The sequence below is a fragment of the Macrobrachium nipponense genome, chromosome 1 (genome assembly GCF_015104395.2).
Source record: "Macrobrachium nipponense isolate FS-2020 chromosome 1, ASM1510439v2, whole genome shotgun sequence".
Classification (NCBI taxonomy): domain Eukaryota; kingdom Metazoa; phylum Arthropoda; class Malacostraca; order Decapoda; family Palaemonidae; genus Macrobrachium; species Macrobrachium nipponense.
In genome coordinates, this window is record NC_087200.1 from 109,330,293 (window position 1) to 109,346,930 (window position 16,638).

Consider the following 16,638-nt stretch of genomic DNA (forward strand, 5'->3'; position numbering starts at 1 on the left):
TGGAAGGCTTAGGGACCATGGAATGGAAGGCACAGAAGCTTTGGAATTGGTAGGCTAAGTGGTCTTGGAATGGAAGGCACAGAACCTTGAAGTTGCAGGCAAGGGGCCTAGGAATGGAAGGCTTAGGGGCCTTGGAATAGAAGGCTTAGGAACCTTGGAATGGAAGGCACAGAAGCTTTGGAATTGATAGGCAAAGTGGTCTTGGAATGGAAGGCACAGAACCTTGGAGTTGCAGGCAAGGGGCCTTGGAATGGAAGGCTTAGGGGCCTTGGAATGGAAGGCTTAGGGACCATGGAATGGAAGGCACAGAAGCTTTGGAATTGATAGGCAAAGTGGTCTTGGAATGGAAGGCACAGAACCTTGGAGTTGCAGGCAAAGGGCCTTGGATTGGAAGGCTTAGGGGCCTTGGAATGGAAGGCTTAGGGACCTTGGAATGGAAGGCACAGAAGCTTTGGAATTGATAGGCAAAGTGGTCTTGGAATGGAAGGCACAGAACCTTGGAGTTGCCGGCAATGGGCCTTGGAATGGAAGGCTTAGGGACCTTGGAATGGAAGGCACAGAAGCTTTGGAATTGATAGGCACAGTAGTCTTGGAATGGAAGGAACAGAAGCTTTGGAATTGGTAGGCAAAGTGGTCTTGGAATGGAAGGCACAGAACCTTCGAGTTGCAGGCAATGGGCCTTGGAATGGAAGGCTTAGGGACCATGGAATGGAAGGCACAGAAGCTTTGGAATTGATAGGCAAAGTGGTCTTGGAATGGAAGGCACAGAACCTTCGAGTTGCAGGCAAGGGGCCTTGGAATGGAAGGCCTAGGGGCCTTGGAATGGAAGGCTTAAGGACCTTGGAATGGAAGGCACAAAAGCTTTAGAATTGATAGGCAAAGTGGTCTTGGAATGGAAGGCACAGAAGCTTTGGAATTGGTAGGCAAAGTGGTCTTGGAATGGAAGGCACAGAAGCTTTGGAATTGGTAGGCAAAGTGGTCTTGGAATGGAAGGCACAGAAGTTTTGGAATTGATAGGCAAAATGTTCTTGGAATGGAAGGCACAGAAGCTTTGGAATTGATAGGCAAAGTGTTCTTGGAATGGAAGGCACAGAAGCTTTGGAAATGATAGGCAATGTGGTCTTGGAATGGAAGGCACAGAAGCTTTGGTATTGATAGGCAAAGTGGTCTTGGAATGGAAGGCACAGAAGCTTTGGAATTGGTAGGCTTAGTGCTCTTGGAAATGGAAGGCACAGAACCTTGGAGTTGCAGGCAAGCAGCCTTGGAATGGAAGGCTTAGGGGCCTTGGAATGGAAGGCACAGAAGCTTTGGAATTGGTAGGCAAAGTGGTCTTGGAATGGAAGGCACAGAAGCTTTGGAATTGGTAGGCAAAGTGGTCTTGGAATGGAAGGCACAGAAGCTTTGGAATTGGTAGGCAAAGTGGTCTTGGAATGGAAGGCACAGAACCTTGTAGTTGCAGACAAGGGGCCTTGGAATGGAAGGCTTAGGGGCCTTGGAATGGAAGGCTTAGTGGCCTTGGAATGGAAGGCTTAGGGACCTTGGAATGGAAGGCTTAGGGGCCTTGGAATGGAAGGCTTAGGGGCCTTGGAATGGAAGGATTAGGGGCCTTGGAATGGAAGGCTTAGGGACCTTGGAATGGAAGGCTTAGGGGCCTTGGAATGGAAGGATTAGGGACCTTGGAATGGAAGGTACAGAAGATTTGGAATTGGTAGGCAAAGTGGTCTTGGAATAGAAGGCACAGAAGCTTTGGAATTGGTAGGCAAAGTGGTCTTGGAATGGAAGGCACAGAACCTTGGAGTTGCAGACAAGAGGCCTTGGAATGGAAGGCTTAGGGGCCTTGGAATGGAAGGCTTAGGGGCCTTGGAATGGAAGGATTAGTGGCCTTGGAATGGAAGGATTAGGGGCCTTGGAATGGAAGGCTTAGGGACCTTGGAATGGAAGGCACAGAAGCTTTGGAATGGAAGGCACAGAAGCTTTTGAATTGATAGGCAAAGTGGTCTTGGAATGGAATGCACAGAAGCTTTGGAATTGATAGGCAAAGTGGTCTTGGAATGTAAGGCATAGAAGCTTCGGAATTGGTAGGCAAAGTAGTCTTGGAATGGAAGGCACAGAAGCTTTGGAATTGATAGGCAAAGTGGTCTTGGAATGGAAGGCACAGAAGCTTTGGAATTGGTAGGCAAAGTGGTCTTGGAATGGAAGGCACAGAACCTTGGAGTTGCAGACAAGGGGCCTTGGAATGGAAGGCTTAGGGGCCTTGGAATGGAAGGCTTAGTGGCCTTGGAATGGAAGGCTTAGGGACCTTGGAATGGAATGCTTAGGGGCCTTGGAATGGAAGACTTAGGGGCCTTGGAATGGAAGGATTAGGGGCCTTGGAATGGAAGGCTTAGGGACCTTGGAATGGAAGGCTTAGGGGCCTTGGAATGGAAGGCTTAGGGGCCTTGGAATGGAAGGATTAGGGACCTTGGAATGGAAGGTACAGAAGCTTTGGAATTGGTGGGCAAAGTGGTCTTGGAATAGAAGGCACAGAAGCTTTGGAATTGGTAGGCAAAGTGATCTTGGAATGGAAGGCACAGAACCTTGGAGTTGCAGACAAGAGGCCTTGGAATGGAAGGCTTAGGGGCCTTGTAATGGAAGGATTAGTGGCCTTGGAATGGAAGGATTAGGGGCCTTGGAATGGAAGGCTTAGGGACCTTGGAATGGAAGGCACAGAAGCTTTGGAATTGATAGGCAAAGTGGTCTTGGAATGGAATGCACAGAAGCTTTGGAATTGATAGGCAAAGTGGTCTTGGAATGGAAGGCATAGAAGCTTCGGAATTGGTAGGCAAAGTAGTCTTGGAATGGAAGGCATGGAAGCTTTGGAATTTATAGGCAAAGTGGTCTTGGAATGGAAGGCACAGAAGCTTTGGAATTTATAGGCAAAGTGGTCTTGGAATGGAAGGCACAGAGCCTTGAGTTGCAGGCAAGGGGTTTGGGAATGGTAGGCACAGGGACCTTGGGATGGAAGGCACAGAAACCTTGGAATTGGTAGACAAATGTCCCTTGGAATGGCAGGCAAGGGGCCTTGGAATGGAAGGCACAGAAGCTTTGGAATTGGTAGGCAAAGGGGCCTTGGAATGGAAGGCACATGCCTTGGAATTTAATATGCATATCTCGTAATGCAGGCTTAAAATGAATTAGGGCTTAGAACAGTTACCTAACGGCGCAATAGGTTGTAAGCTCTGGTTATTAAATAGATAGTGATTATGGTAAAATAAGAAGCGCTAAGCTTCAGAAACACAGAAATGAGTAATAAATGTTCTCTTTGCCAAGAAAGTGAAACATTGGTTTATGCGTTATGCATGCAAGCATACTTTCTGGCTACTTAACATTTACCATGAGGGAGTGAATTTGATTTCATGTGAACCTAACATGACCTTTCCCATTTCTCCATAAGGCTCCAGTCCCACTAGAGCTTACAACCTCTAAAGACCAGTTGGCAACCTTTAGTCCCCGGCAATCCATAAAATGTTGGTGACTTGTCACTGGTATTCGCCTGTGGTTTTTAGTAGTCACTGGTAATTTTTTTAGGTTGTGTGACCAATTTCAGTCATAGAGAGGTTTTTGAGCTTGCACAAAAACCTCCCTGGTCGTTAGTGGTCTTCAAAGGGTCTTAAGTACTAGATTGCCAGTGATGACCAGAAACAGACCACATGACTGGTCCGGTGCTCTCTGGCGCCGTATGTTTGGACCTTTTTTTTTTTCTCTCTCTCTCTCTCTTCATCCCTGCTCAGTTATTAGAGCGCTCTTTTTGGCCCACCATGGTTTGTCACCAAAATTAAATGGATTGAATTAAATCAGGATTCCATGCAAAACCTTTATTCTAAGTAAATCATAATTATAATCAGTATTTCAAATTGTTCATACGTGAACAAACCTTCGGTCTTAACAATAGGATAATTTCTAGCACCTAGCTGGATCCGGTTAAAAAACGGATGAAAGCAAGGAATCTTGTGATATCTGGCAATGCATGCGTAGATCAGGTGAAGGATGGTCGAAGACCATTCACTTATGATCCCACATCAGTCTTTATTTTGACCGCCTGGGCGAGAGTTGTGTTAACCTCTCTTGGCCTTTTTCCGGTTCATTGCCTGTTTCGCTTCTATTTAGTGTGCGTGTGTTTGGCTGGTATTATGGCTTCTTCTGCTCCTTCTCGGCGTCAGTGTATGTGCCCCGGAGTTCCAGGTTTTCCGTGTTCTCACTTTCTGGCTTCGGCAGCGACCGACCCTCACATCACGTGCAGTAGGTGTCGTTCTAATTTTTGTACTATTTCGAATCCTTGCATGGAATGCCGGGCATGGCCTAAGGAGCAGTGTAGGTTGTTTTATGGCAAGAGGGAACATCGGAGGATTTCGACTCTTCCTACTTGGGAAGGTTTTGCTCCTTTTCCCGATGTTTCGTCTCCTGCAGTAGTCAACCCTCAAGTAGCGTTGTCCCTGCGTCTCCTTCCTTTTCTTCCATTGATTCGTCAATGGAAGTATCGGGAGGCCGCCAGGCTAATGTTTTTAATGTAGTCCCTTCTTCCTCGGGAGTTAATTTGATTTCCGAGAAGGGTGAGGCTTTTTCATCAATCTCTTCTCTTCCAGAGTCAGAGGGGTCCAAAATGGCGGCAATTTGGAAGACACTCGGGCTAGGGTCCCCCCCTCCCTAGAGGGGTTGCGAGCGCATTTTGTGGAGGCTCGCACCCCCCCTCCCTGGTCTGGCCAGGCCAACCCCCCCCCCCCTCCTCCCGGCCCTGTCTTCATGGGTAGCAGCAGTCGGCCATCTTGTATTGCTCCACCAGTGTCTGCTGCTGCTTTGAGTCGGAGTGACGCTGTGGCGTCAGCCCCGTTGATGACATCACAGGATCCGTCTTTGTATATTCCTCTGCCAGTGGCGTGTCTTTCCCCCTCGCACCGAGGGGAAGCCGTGACGTCACCACACTCCCATTGATGACGTCTCTCCCAATCGTCTCCTCTCATCCGCCTTTCTCAGCCGTGACGTCATCACTGCCGCCCAGTCCGCTACGTCTCCCTTCCTTGCCATCAGAGCCTTCTCTGGCACATCAGTCTGAGGTCATATGCCAGGCAGTGCTTCAGAGGTTGGACTCTGTATTGGATGTGAAGTTGGGAGGACTGGTAGGACACGTGTTGCTTCATCCCCGCCTCCTGAGAAGAGTGTGCATAAGAAACCAGTGCTGTCTTCCTCTCCCTCTTCCCCCTCTACGCCCTGTCGACGTATCATAATGTGGCGGGATCACAAAAAACAAGTAAACCCCCCACAGTTACGTTAATCGTACCAGCTAACAAAATTTCCCACACTCACACTTTCCCCTTTATGTTACCTTTAACCTGCAGGACAATTGGTTCAACAAAATACCAAACACACAAAACACAAACAGGTACTCACCTCTGGCTTCTGATACTTAGGGCTAGGCTGTGCTGTCCACTGGATATAGGCTATAGGCTAGCCGACACACAACCACCGCCGACAACCAAACACAAACCAACCACCCGAGACCCACAACCCCACAACAACTCAATAACCCGACAAATCACTGCAGACGAACACCAACAGCCTGAAAGAACACGACAACCACACGACTTCCCCCAGCACAGCAACCCGCCAAAACCAACACTGCCCCAACCACCACTCACAGACACCGAAAATGCACCACAAACCTCTTCAACCTCACCACAACCAGACACCAGACAGACACACGCACAACAACTTCACAACCCCAAAATCTATCAAATACCACCAAAACAACTAAACACCAAAGGATAACTGCTGCCAAAACCGACACTAACTTCACCAGACGCCTTACTCTTTACTACTCTCGTAACAGACTTCACTGACTTCCTACAGAGTGCCACAACAGACATGCTTCCGACCGCCATTTAACCACTCCCATTCATTCTTCCACCAACCTCTCTCTCTCACACACACACACACAACCTTTGGAGATATTGTCAAATATAAACTATCATTACTCCTCCAAATTACCTCCCCCATTACATTTGACAACATCTTACACTCACAACATCCACACTAAATTGCCTTTCGCAACACCCAAGGATGCTCAGATGCAGGCCCCCTGGATCTTGTTTGAGGACCATCATACACTCTCAGTTACATCGCCATTCACTTCTTCCAAACCACTTTCTTTCAAACTCCCATTATCTCCCTCACTACCATCCTCCCAAATTCCATTCACTACTTCACCGATGTCTTCTAACTCTGGTTCCAACATCTCCCCTATTTTGGCCACCAAACCACTCAGTTCATCCATACTTCTGTCAAACTCCTGCAAAGACTCATCCATCCTATCAACCACCTCCTCACTACTCAGTTTCCTTCTCACTGAAGTCTCATTTGTCCCTGTCAACTCAAACCCACATAAACTACAAGTATCATTCATTCCCCCAAAGTCATCCGTAGCACACGCCTTATCAACCGTTTGCACCCTACCACCAACCCCTTTACCATGCCGGTCACGCTTTTCCCTTCCACTTCCTCTCTCCACACTCTTCTGTTTTCTTCCATACTCAACTAACACCAACTGTCGATCTCCCAGACCAATTTGTTCACCGACAGTCGGCTCATACTTATTCACCCTCAACCACTCACTCATTGCATTCTCCCGAACATACTGTGGTACTTCCCTCCACTTACGGAGCTGGTTATGGTGTGCCCTAACATCATCCATTCCCCCACCTACTCGCAATTTCCCCAAAACATAACTCAATCCACTCGGTCCCACTTCCAAAATCTCAAAAGGCCCTTCAAATTTCTCCCTTACTTTATTCACATTCATTCTTCCCATCTCAACCACCTCTTTCAACACCTTATCCCCAATCTTAAAACTCTCAAACCTTTCACTCGCTTTCTTCCACAAATCCCGATCACCTTCTGACAGACCCAACCGCGGTCTGACAATCCTTTCAAAATTCAACACATATTTACAAGGAGATATACCTATACTCTTCTGCAGTGTGGCGTTATATAGCCAAACTGCATGTCCTACATACATATCCCAATTCCTGTCCCCCTTACTCATCATTCGCAAAATCTCAGTCATCGTCCTAACAGTCCTTTCAGCCAACCCATTCGCACTGGGCATATACGGAGTAGAATACACATGCACAATACCCCATTCCTTCAACATTTCTTCAAATTCCCATCCCACAAACTCAGGTCCATTATCACTCAACATTTTTGCTAGCTTACACACACACATGGGCAACATCACTTGACCCACCATTCGTGCAACAGTTTCACTCCTCTTATCTTTGATGGGAACCACATAGGCAAATTTACTCATGTGATCCACTATCACAATCATCCCCACATGTCCTCTCTCAGTCCTAGGCAAAGTAACACAATCAATCACAAGCATTTCAAACGGCTCTTTCATATGCAATCGCAACACAGGTGGACTTCCATGCACACACTGATACTTTCCCCTCTGACAGTCTTCACACGTGACAGCCACATCCACACAAATCTTATTCAACCCAGGAGCATACAATCCTCTCTCATGCATTCCCACAACTTATTTTTCCCCATATGCCCAAACCGATCATCAACAAACACATACTCACAGCTGACTCAAGAGAAAACACCGGCACATACACTTACCTGTCATACACCCCTTCCTGATGCAAAAAGTACACTATGTTTTTGCACACCACAAAACGTTTAGCAACCCTCTTATATACATCCAACTCACATGGCGAGTCTTCCACACACACTCCTCCCAAAACACATTGTCGCAACACACTTATCTCCAGGCACTCATTTTGCATTTCCTCAATCTCTTCCACACTCAACAGATCATTCTCACTCCTAGCAATATCAATCATACCCACAAAGTTTGCTATAAATACATTACCATCTTGAATCCTAGCTACTTGTCTGGCCCCCTTTCTAAGAATTCCATTTCCTATATCTATGTCTATATTGTGGATCCTCAAAAAATCTATCCCTATTAAAAAGCAAGATGGTATATCATTTTCCCCTATAACTATAAAGTTATGCATTACTTCAAGATCTCCCAACCTAACCTTTAACCATACCTCTTCCCATACTAAAACACTTCCCTGTCCTAACCCATGTATTCTCACACTTGTAGACTGCCTTTTCACTTCCTAATCACATCTCTCAAGTTCACTCACCACTGACCCACTCATCAAGGAAACTTGTGCCCCTGTGTCAACCAAACTACAGTACTCACTATCATTTACTTGGACAAACGTCACCATTTTCCCTCGAGTCCCATGCATGCACACATTCACTACCACGTCCACCTGGTTATCCACATCACAATCCTCCTCATCACATTCATCCTCAGTTAATTCCCCATTTCCACAATTCTGACTCAGATCCCCTTCACAGTCCCTTTTTGTAACCAACCAATTATAAACACATTCCCCGCATTGAATCATCAAAACCCCACGTTTATTACCTGTACTCACCCTTCCTTGATATTCAACCAGTCTGTCCCATCCAAAATACAACAACACTTTTATTCCAAACAACTCAGCTACTGCTCACAACAATTCATGCAACATTTTTCCTTGCCCACCCTGTTCCTCCGCATATGCCACTTCCTTCTGCACATCACTCATCGACTTCACTCGCAACTCATTCACACTACCAGGTACCTCTTCAACCAGACCCTTACCTTTCAAGTTTTTCAATGCTGAAAACAAACATTCACACACTCTGTCATTCCCTTCAAACCTCTCTTTTATAACTAACCCCTCAGGTACCACATTCGGATCCCAGTCACTTTTCACAACACCACTGTCCTTACCATGCATCCTAGACATCGTATCAGCAATCACATTTTTACTCCCCGGTACATATTCGAAGCTAAAATCAAACTCACTCAAATCCTCAATTGTCCTCACAATCCTAGCATTCACACTTTCCTTCTTGATCATATAAACTAACGGCCGATGATCTGTCCTTATGACAAATTTTACCCCATACAAAAACACTTTCAACGCTTTCACACAAAACCTTATTGCCGCAAGCTCCTTCTCAACCACCAAATACTTCAGCTCTGCTTTATTAAAAGCTTTACTCACATACGCAATCACTCCCAATTGTCCCTCCTCAATTGTCCCTCCCCATTCACCTCTTGCATCTGCACCAAGCATCCTCCCATACTAAACTTACTAGCATCAGCATACAACTCAAGTTCACTGGCATCCTCACTATAGTCCGGAAAAGCCAAGGTGACGTCCATAGCAGCCTCCTCTTTCAATCTCTCAAATGCTCCCACCATTCGCTCATCCCACCTCAGCTTAGTACAATTTTTCTTCCCGGACCATTCAGTCAACGGATTCCCTATACCCGAACAATCCCTAACAAACTTCCTCCCGAACTCAATCAAACCCAAAAAACCCTTTAACTCCCGCATGGTCCGGGGACGTGGAAACTCCTTTACTTTTTCCACAAACTTTTCACTCTTCCTTACACCACGCGCACTCACCTTATGACCCAGAAATTCCACTTCCCCAGCCACCACGTACACTTCTCCAGCTTCACTTTCACTCCAACCTCTTCCAACCGTTCTATCAGCTTCTCAAGCAGTTCCACATTCTCCTCAACAGTCTCACTTGCAATCAAAATGTCATCTATAAACAGTCACCTTCCTTCTATCAAAACCAGCCAAAACTACATTCATTGCCTTCTGGAAGGCAGCAGCGCATTAGCCAATCCAAAACTTAACCTCTTGAATTGATAGTGGCAGCTACCACTCGAAAAAGCCGCAACATGCCTGCTCCCTTCCTCAAGAGGCATCTGGTAATAGCCCCTTACCAAATCCAATTTTGTGAACACTCTCATCCCATGCATCTTATACACACAATCAGACACCACATTCATCGGGAATCGCTCCTTCACAGTCACTTCATTCACCTTCCTGTAATCCACACACATCCTCAAACTCCCATCTGTCTTACGTACTGGGACTATGGGACTATTCCAAGCACTCTTACTCCTCTCGATCACTCCCACTCTCTCAAGTTCCTCACACTGTTCCTCAATCTCTCGGGCAATAGGTGCAGAAAAGTGTCGGGGACGCTGATATATGGGGGTATCGTCATTCAAAACTATCTTGAACTCTGGAAGCTTAGATCCCCTGAAATCCTCGTCACCCTGACTCAATGCACCCCGCCTATCCCACAACATCTGCATCAACCGCTCCCTCTCGTCATCACCAACATATTCATCCACCTCAATTCTTTCTCTCAACTCATCATACTTCCACTCATCACTTCCTTTCATGCTACCTGTCATCACCTGCCGCACCCTAACATATCTTTCGTCATCAACATCCACCAACGTATACAACCCCCCCACACAATCACCTTCACGTATACCCCGCACTCACTTTTTCCTAACACTCGGTAATGAGGCCACAAAAACCCGAGGATTCTCCATATCCAAAATCCCATCGTACACATGCACACTCGCTCTTACCAACTTGTTCGCATCCACACCCTCAACCACATATGCACACTTGTCACCTTTGACAATCCCAAGACCATCGGGCCACGCAACTTTCACACTAACAACTTCTCCAACTTCTCGCGGCACTTTTACACTCTCTTTCGCAACCAACGGCACTCCCTTCCATATTTTACTGCTTACCCCTCCATCCCTATTCAAGTACAACTCTCCATGTACATTCCCCTTCCTATGTAACTCAATCATATTCCTGCTCGGATGGACCACCATCCCACACTTCTTCAGGAACCTGTATCCTAACAACATATCATACTTATCACTCATTCCCTCGATCACATAAAAGTCACCTTCATCCATCACTACCCCTTCGATTTCTACATTTTCACGCAACATTCCCACCACAGGCATACCTAAATTTCCTATTCCTCGTACCTCCCCTTTACATTTCCTTATTTCACACTCACTCCATTCTTAAAAAGAACACTGACACTGCACCCAGTATCAATCAAAGCAACCAAACACACCCCTTTGCACCTCACTTTTACACTCATACATTCATGAACTCTTCCTCCAAACCCTTTTTCATGCAACAATCCTTCATGCACATGCATCACTCTTACTGACCGCACACCAGAGGACCCACCCAACTGAATCCCCTTTTACACACACTCACCACATGACCTTCCATTCCACATTCAACACATTTTGCCCGCTGTTCCTTACACATCCTAGCATAATGCCCATTCTTCCCGCAATTACCGCAAACCTCAGTCACACGAGTACCTCAACATACACTTGCTATATGCCCTACTTGCCCACACTTGTAACATTTAATATCCCTATCTTTCTTACACTCGCTTACTAAATGCCCTGTTTGCCCACACCCGAAGCAAGCTCCCAACGCCCACCGACATTCATTCTTCCTGTGCCCTAGCTTTCCACATCTGTAACACTGCTGCTCTTGTTCACGACTAACCGACCCTACTCTTCCAACGCTTGCACTCCGATCTCTCTTAGGGCTAACCATACTTAGGTTACTGGCTCTAACGCTCCTATCAACCACTCGCTCTGCCATTCGCCTTGGCCCTTCCAAAACTGCCTCTCTATAGCTCTTAAACTCTGGTATAACATCAGCCACTTCAGTCCTAACACTAACACTTCTACTCTCTTTCATACACCTATCCAACTCATAATCCTCCACTATTTCCAAAATGTCGTTCCATGACAACCTTTCATTCGTCCATCGTATTTTCTCCTTACGTTTCAGATTTACAAACTCATACACACTCTCACTAACTCTTTACACTTATTTATCCCTTCATCCCCAAACTTTTTCCTGGCTAATGTTTCCAACCTGCACACATACATCGACAACGGCTCACCAACATTCATTCTTACCTCATCAAAACCATGTTTTCTCCTATATCTAACACTACTCCTTATCCTCTTTGCCTGTTCCACAATCCTGGCTTTCACACTCTCATAAGGCACATTCCCCACACTCATCATTACCCCATACATATTCAACAAAAATCCCGTCAAAAAGCTACCCAACTCTCTTGCCCAGACTCTTGTTATCCCCATACTTTGCCTCACAATACCTTTCATATTCCTTAAAAAAATCCCTTATGTCCCTACTACCATATTCCTCATATTGTGCACATTTAGGTATCTCTCTCATATATACAGCCTTTCGTACTTCCCGCTCACTCTCACTTTCGCTACTAACATTCTGATCCCTCTTAACCTCGTCCGAATACAGCAAGTCAACTCCCATACTAACATCTATGCTCCTGATTATACTCTTCTTACCCGTCTTTCTACCCACCTGTTTCCACTCACCGCTATCCAAATCACTCTCAGCCCTTTCCCCAATGTATTCAGTCCTAGTCTCATCCTGTCCATCATCCTTACTAGCCTTCTTTCCCTTAGTTGTCTTTTTTTTTCAGCCCCCTTCTTATTCTTGTCCTCAGGTTTATCCTTATCCTGTCTCTTTCCCTTCTTTCTTTTACCTATCTCCCTTCTTTCCTTTACCTATCACAAACAAGTCACCTTCGTCACTCGTAGTTTCATCCACTCGCTCTTCCACTGTCTTTACCACTTCTGGCCTATCACAAGACCTAGTAGGCCTACCTCCTACAGCTCCCTCTCCCATGAACCCCTTCATCATCTCCTGCACTGCATTCATCATCACCAAGAATTTTTTGTCCATTTTCTCAACCATTCTCTCTTCCGCTCCTTTCACTTCTTTCATTTCCACTTTTGCACTCCTCAGCATTCCTCTAATTTCCTCTAACTCGCTCTTCAGCTCCTCACACTCTACCCTTAACCTCTCATTATCCACTTCCAATTGTCCTATTACTTCCCTCTCCAACCTCAACTCCTCCTTCAGCCTCTCCACCTCACTCAATCCTTCCATCCCAAACTTTCTCACCACTCATACACACTAGTCTAGACCAATCGTCCTGCAGCTGCCACACCAGCAGTCCCTGTTCGGGCGCCAAAAAAATAATGTGGCGGGATAACAAGCTTATGAGAAAGCAGCAAATCTCCCCCACATAAACTTAACCTGTCTGGCTACCAAACCCACCCTCAGTCACACTTTCCTCTTAACACTACAAAATACAGCAGGACAATTGACCCATACCTACATACAGAACAAAAAAACACAAACAGGTACTCACCTCTGGCTTCTGATACTTAGGGCTAGGCTGTGCTGTCCACTGGATATAGGCTATAGGCTAGCCGACACACGACCACCGCCGACAACCAAACACAAACCCACACCCGAGACCCACAACCCCACAACAACTCAATAACCCGACAAATCACTGCAGACGAACACCAACAACCTGAAAGAACACGACAACCACACGACAGACAACAACCCGCCAAAACCAACACTGCCCCAGACAGACACACGCACAACAACTTCACAACCCCAAAATCTATCAAATACCACCAAAACAACTAAACACCAAAGGATAACTGCTACCAAAACCGACACTAACTTCACCAGACGCCTCACTCTTTACGACTCTTGTAACAGACTTCACTGACTTCCTACAGAGTGCCACAACAGATATGCTTCCGACCGCCATTTAACCACTCCCATTCATTCTTCCACCAACCTCTCTCTCTCCCAAATCTCTCTCTCTCTCTCTCTCTCTCTCTCTCTCACACAACCTTTGGAGATGTTGTCAAATATAAACTATCATAACTCCTCCATAAAGCGCCTTCAAGGGAGGAACAACGCGAACATGTTCCCGCGATTGATGTTGTTTCGGGCAGAGTTAGTGGTGTGGGATCTGCCGGAGATGCTTCGTCCTCTGCTTCAAATCTCGGGCGTGTTAACCCCCCCCCCCCCCCATCCATGCACATCATGAGCGTTTTGCAACCTCCCCTGCCCTTGCACGTGATGTTAGTGCTCCTTCTTCTCCAAGGTGTATTCGTCGCCATAAGGATCTCAAGGCACCTGTCAAGAGGTCGAAGGTAGTGAGCGCAGAGTTGGTGCAGCAGGAGTGTTTGCCTGCCTCTCTCACTGGCGCTTCCAAGAGTTCGACTCTAAGGGATTCTCCTTCGATCTCGAGTGTTCAAGTTTCCCCCCCATCTCACGTACGTACGTCCGCCACGCCCGTGACCATTCATGGACATGTGGAATCATCTGTGGAGGTAAGTGATGTTCCTAGTGTTATAGTGGGTTCGTCTCAGAAGCCGATGCATGGACCCAGCCCAGACAGGTTAGTTGGGGTTTCAGGCTGTTTGGCTGCTAACCCTTCCGTTAATTTTGGTGGGGAAGGTGCCTCGGAGGAGCCTACACATCCTTCTCGTCGTCGGTCTCCGTTGCTGGAGCAGGAGGAGGGAGACACGCAAGTTTCTGTCTTCCTTTTCGGAAATTGTTGATCTCATTCGTGGATTTAACAATTTGGAAAGTAGGACTCAGGCTCAGTCATCTTGCACTCCTTCTTGCTGGGAAGCCTTGGTGGGAGCTACTCATGACCCCAAATCATCTCTTCAGCTGCCTTTGTCAGGGCACATTCAGTCAGTCTTGCAAAAGGTTAATGCCTGTTTTGGACAGGGACGGTTCGTTTCGCTCTAGGGGCTCTGCCAAACTACTACCCCCACCTCTCACGAGACAGGAAGTACTATGGTATGTGCTCTGCATTTTTGTTGTCACGCCATCTTAACCCAGACGTCATTCGCCTGAAACCGGGATTCACTTTGGAACAGGTGAGGTCGGTGGCTCCATCCTTGTCTCCGCAAGATGCCTCAGCATTGGAATCTACGGCGGCCTCCATGTTACAGATGGTTTCTTGGCTGGACCTCTGGTCTGTGGTTATTGCCAAGATAGCTTCCAACAGGTCCCCAGAAGGGTTGGTGAGTGCTTCCTCGCTTGCCAGTCTGTTGCAGTCCGGGGGGCAAGGCGTTTTCATAGTTGGCTCACTTCAGTGCTAATTATGGGCTAATCTTCTTCTGATTAGAAGGGACGCGGCTTTGTCTAGGATGGAGAGATCGCTCGACACAGAGTCCTTGCTGGCATTGAGGAACGGAGATCTGTTGGAGTCCCAGTTTTTGTTTCCTCGGACAGAACTTGAGAATGCAATAGACCAGCTCCAGGCTGACACCAAAGACAGACTGGTGCACCAGGCTGTGTCTAAGTTGGAGTCTTGTCCTCAGAGACGTCTGGCTCCTCCTCCTCCCCCTGTCCTCCAGCAGTCAAGGAGATCGTTGCCTGGTAGGCCGTCAAGGACCTCGAGTTTGGCAGGGCCTTCCTGTTCGACACAGCCTAAGTCAGAAGATCATCGCCCCTTTCGCTCTCGTTCCTTTAAGCCAAGAAGGGGCCCAAGGGGCAGAGGTAAAGGGGGCCGTTGGTAGGTTAGGTGCCTCTCCCTCTCCTGTGCCAGGGGTGGGGGGGGTGCCTGGTAGGCCATTGGGCCAAGTGGCAGAGTTATGGGGCAGAGAAGTGGGTGGTAGATGTCCTTCGGGTGTGATACCTACTGCTATTTGACTTCTCTCCTCCTCTGTCAGACAAGCCGCAGCTCAGGAAGGCATATCCTCCAGATTCTCTGAAGTTCTTGGCTCTTCAGGAGGAAGTGCAGAAAATGACGGACAAGGATGCGATAGAGGAAGTAGTGGGTCCGTCCCCGGGGTTTTACAGTCACATCTTGGTGCCCAAGTCGTCGGGAGAATGGAGGCCTGTGATCGACTTATCCACCTTGAATCACTTCATCAGGAAGACACGATTCAAGATGGAGACCCCGCCCTCGGTGTTGGCAGCTGTGAGGGAAGGCAACTTCATGCTGTCAATAGACTTAAGGGATGCATACTTCCAAATCCCTGTTCATCCCATGTTCAAGAAGTTCATTTGCTTCTCTCTCGTGGACAAGGTCTTCGAGTTCAAAGTCTTGTGCTTCGGGTGGACAACAGCCCCTCAAGTGTTCACAAGGGTCTTCTCTCTCGTGTCAAGTTGGGCCCATGCTCAGGGGATCCATTTGCTGAGGTACCTCAATGATTGGTTAGTCTTGGCAGTTTCCAGGGCGAAGCTGCTGCAGGAACAGGGATCGTCTACTTCGGTTCTGTCTGGAACTGGGCATATTAGTCAACCAGGAAAAGTTGAACCTCATACCTACTCAAAGGATTCTTTACCTGGGCATGGTCATCAATATGACAGTGGCAAATGTTTTCCTGTTTGATGCGGGCAGTGGTGCGCAACTTCCTGTCAGAGTCACATTAGTCAGCTCATCAGTGGCAGGTTCTTCTGGGAGTGTTGTCTTCCCTGGAGAAGCTGGTCCCTCATGGGCGTCTTCATCTTCGGTCTCTGCAATGGAGACTGGAAGAATTCTGGTCTCCAGCAGGGGACTCTCCCCTGTTAATGGTTCCTCTGTCTCTGGAAGTGAGAGAAGACCTTTGTTGGTGGTTGGACGACCAGTCTGTTGAAGGGTGTCCCTCTGTGTTCTCTTCCACCGGACTTCCTTCTGTTCTCTGACGCCTCCCTCGCAGGTTGGGGCGTTCATTTAGGCAGCCTCATCGCTTCAGGCGTTTGGAGTTTTGAGGACAAGCAGCAACATATCGTCTTGGAGTTGAAGGCGGCTTTCCTGGGTCTGAAGGAGTTTCAGGGGAAGGTAGAGGGTCATTCTGTCG